A 4,686-nucleotide genomic window follows, 5' to 3' on the forward strand; every position below is an offset into this window, starting at 1 on the left:
CCAGCAAATGATGGTTTGATCATTTTAGAAAGAGATTTGACTTTTAAAAATGTCAAGATGGGGTGCCTGGGTGGCTCAGTTAGTTATGCATCTGACTCTTGAATTCGACTCCAGTCATGATTTCAGGGTCATGGGACCAAGTCCCACCGGGGGCTCCCTGGTCAATGAGGAGTCTACTTAACAATATTCTCTCTCTCCCTCTCCTTCTTCTTCACACCCACCCCCATGCTCTCTCTTTCTAAAATCAATGAATAAATGTTTTTTAAAAAGGTCAAGATAACAGAAGAAACAACTTTTGCCCACCAAGGGGCAACAGAGTTTCTAGAAACCATTAAGAAAATCACTAAGGAGAAAAGATATCTACCTGAACAGGTTTTTAATGCCAACACAAGTACCATATTCTGGAAGAAAAAAAAAAAAAAGCACAAAAGAGAACAGAAGTAAGCATAAGGAAGAGAAGCAAGCACCAGGATTTAAGGCAGGAAGGAAAAGGCTAATTCTGCCATTTTGTGCAAATGTAGTTCAGTTTATGATCAGGATTGACTTTTTCTATGAAGCTGTGAACCCCTTACCTTGAAGGGAAATGAAACACCAGCTCTCAGTCTTTCTGTACCACAAGAAGGCCTAGACCATGAGAAATCATTTTCTGCATTGGTTCTATTCATGCTTTGTCCTTGAAGTCAGGAAGTACCTTGCTAGTAAGGGGCTGTCTTTTCAAGTTCTTTTAATATTGGACAATGCCCCCGATCCACCAAAACCTCATGAGTTAAACACTGAAGGTACCAAAGTGGTCTACTTGCTCCCAAACACAACATCTCTAACTCAGCCTCTAGATCAGGGGTCATAAGGACATATAAGGTTCATTACACATGGTCCTTTTGGGAAGGATTGTCAACACAATGGAAGAGACCATGACAGACAGAACATCATGGAAGTCTGGGAAGATGACAGCATCAAGGATGGCTTTGTTATAGAAAAAAAACATGAACAATACCAAGTCCCAGACAATAAATTTCTCCTGGAAAAAACTGTGTCCAGATGTTGTATGACTTCACAGAATTTATGACAAGATTGACAACAGAGCCAATCAAGGAAATGATGAAAGAAATTGTGGCTATGCCAAAAAGGTGATTATGAAGGGCTTCAGGATATGAATCTTAGAGAAATTCAAGAGCTAATAGACACCACACCAGAGGAATTAGCAGAAGACAACTTAATGGAGTTGATTGCTTCCAAACCAGTGTCAGATGATGAGAAAGAAGATATATAAGAAACTGCCAGAAAATAAATTGACATTAGATAATTTGGCAGAAGACAATCCAATTATGCAAGACTGCTTTGACTTCTTTGCAACATGAACTGTATATATATATTATATATATACATACAGGCAGTGATACTAAAGCAAATGATGGAAGAAATATTGGTACCATATAGAAACATGTTTAGAGAAATGAAAAAGCAAAAATGTCACAAAAAAAAGTTGTGATGTACTTCTGTAAATTTACACCAAGTGTGTCTGCCTCTCCTGCTTCCCTTTCTACCTCCTCTACATCTTCCCCCTCTGTGCCCCCACCCCTGACAGCAAGACCAACGCCTTCTAGTCCTCCCTTCCTCGGCCTCCTTAATGTAAAGAAAATGAGAATTAAGACCTTTATGATGACCCACTTCCACTCAATGAACAGTTAATAAGCATCATACTGTTCAGTTAATAAACTTATCTGTTATGTATATACCTTCATATGAAAATCTAACATCTATTGGGCAAGAACTGTATGAGATATTTTGTGTCACCATCATTATTGCTTAAGGATTTATCAGGTAGTAGATCATGTGCAAGATAGATAGCATATCCTTACATAGGCATAAGGTGGGTGTTATTCAATATAAAATTAATGATGTATTTTAATTAATAAGTTTAATAAGTTATTATTTTATAACTTTGCTTTTTACTGTTTTATAGCTTTGCTTTTAAATAAATATATTACCATATATTATGCTTCTCTCACTCTAACAATAGTTACATGAATTTGAGAAAGTTGCTTAATTCTTCCTTCTAATTGTCTAAGCTCGAAAGTGAGCATGATATTAGCATCTAATATATAAAGTTGTTTTAAAGATTAAAAAATAGTATAAGGAGTACAATGACATCTATAGCACATAGTATGAGGTTGCAAAAGGTCAGCAGATATTAGTTTTCTCATGTCTGAACTACCTCTGACTACATAAACATTCTATATTTTTTCTCTCCATTCACTTAATGTATTATTTCACCTCTTAAGTTGAAGCAAAACAGGAATATGTGTGCTTTTTTCTCATCTTTCAAAGTAGTTGGAGAGGCAAACACTCTCACTTGGCTCAAGCAAGCTATTCATTGTCTCTCTACCCACAACCAATTCTTTAGGTTACAAGTAGAAAATCAGGCCATGGAAAATATGATGATAATGGAAATGCACATTATTTATCTCAGGTCCTATTATTGTTAAATGTGAGTAAGTTATAAACTATGAGCTCTCCGTAACAAAGAAGCAGTGGCTGCAGTAACATGGAACAAGAATTTAAGTTCAGATTTAAAAAAAAAAAAAACGTTGGCTGTATCTATCATGGAAGAAGCATAATGTATTTTAACAAAAGAGGAAAAGTAAACAAAGCAGACTGTATAAAATTGCAACTCAACTTGAGTATTTAAGTGAATTGTAACTGCTTTAGAAAGGGATCAAATTACCATCTGCATTCTGAAAATTTTCTACCACCTTACAGAAAAAAATGTGATTTCCAAACAAGCAGAAATCAGCTGCCAATTGCATATTATTTAATTAAATTGTATTATAAATGCATACATTTTCTATAAAAGGTGATGATATTTACACCCCAAAGGGAAAATATGTAAAACCATTTCTGAAATAAAGCCATCTCTTAGAAAATTTTTGTCAAGTGCATAACTCCTTAAAGTGTCTGCATGATTAACAGCATCAACCCTCTCCTTAGCCTTCAGATTTCCAGTGCTCCTTTCTCTTTTTTTTATGTTTATTTATTTATTTATTATTTATTTATTCATGAGAGACAGAGAAAGGCAGAGACACAGGCAGAGGGAGAAGTAGGTTCCCTTCGGGGAGCCAGGTATAGGACTCGAACCCAGGACCCCAGGATCACGACCTGAGCCGAAGGCAGAAGTTCAGCCACTGAGCCACCCAGATGCCCTGTCCAGTGCTCCTTTCTCATCTGAGTCTTGGAAACAGCCATCCTTCCTTACCACTTTAGAATCAAGGCATATTTGGAATCTCCATAATCTTAAAAGAAAAACATACAAAGAGCACATGAAGACATAAAGGTGACCTTTAAATAAACTAAATTCCACCATATTGATGTTGATGAAGCAGTTGATGATTTTGAAATTTGGCAACACAATCTAAGCATCTTAAACATAATTTTCCAGAAAATGACTAGTTTCAATGTGTTGGATTGCCGAGTCAGAGGCTTTAGTCATCCGATGCTGTGAATACCACACTGAGTGAGATGGAAAAGCACTTACAGGGCTAATGAGTTCACCTTCAAATTCAGAATACTCAAATTGAAATAAATCACCAGGCAACTGCATCAGCAGCCACAGAAAGGAAGTAAAAAATTAATAAATTGCAAACCAAAGAAATCTTACACATTCCAAAAGGACCCTATTTTATCACTTCTTCAACCTTACTAGTTACAAAATGCCTTTTTATCTAAGAATTCCACCAATTTTTTACACACTGGAAATTCATATATGATATACTGCTGATTCTAAGATGCATCCTAATTTTAGAGATGTTAAATGTGAAAAAAAATGTATCTTTAAAAGTTAAAAAGTGTCACTCATGTTGTTTATTGGTTTTTACTTTTGCCTCTTGATACCAGGGGAAGCCTCACTCTTGATCCTAAAATGTCTGATATTTTTAAAATCTATTTAAGCAGAAAATGACTTGACAAATATAGACAAAGAATTCCAGAGTGACTTGGTCTGACAGCAGAACTGAAAGCACTGGAGATACAACAGTTAAAAAAGGGGGTGTGTGTAATCCCTTGCCCTTTTGGAGTTTATCTGTGTCTGTTTATTTTATTTTATTTTTTTTTAATTTTTATTTATTTATGATAGTCACAGAGAGAGAGAGAGAGAGGCAGAGACATAGGCAGAGGGAGAAGCAGGCTCCATGCACCAGGAGCCCGACGTGGGATTCTATCCCGGGTCTCCAGGATCGCGCCCTGGGCCAAAGGCAGGCGCCAAACCACTGCACCACCCAGGGATCCCTGTCTGTTTATTTTATTGGTTCCCAATACCCTATTTAATTCTGTCAGTGAACTTTTCTTTGCACTCCTATGGCAACTTAAACTCTTGTAAATTGTGCTAATTTCTCACCTCTCTTAGGACCATTTTTCCTATTGTCTTTCCTTCTGCCCGCGTCACACTCTTACAGAGCATATTTTCTGATCAATATCTGAAAGGATTGAACTATGAATCCTCTCAGAAAGAAAAAGAAAAAAAAATTTACAAAAAGGTTAGAAAGCCCCACACCACATATTTTCTTGCAGAAATCAGAACAAATGAATTATCTTGTCTATTTCATTAAGTTCTAGGAATAACACACGTCAAGATTTAGAAGCCATTACTCCACTGATTGCAGCCACCAAACCTGTACTAGAGAAAAAGTATAT

This window comes from Canis lupus, chromosome 16 (genome assembly GCF_011100685.1).
Source record: "Canis lupus familiaris isolate Mischka breed German Shepherd chromosome 16, alternate assembly UU_Cfam_GSD_1.0, whole genome shotgun sequence".
Classification (NCBI taxonomy): domain Eukaryota; kingdom Metazoa; phylum Chordata; class Mammalia; order Carnivora; family Canidae; genus Canis; species Canis lupus.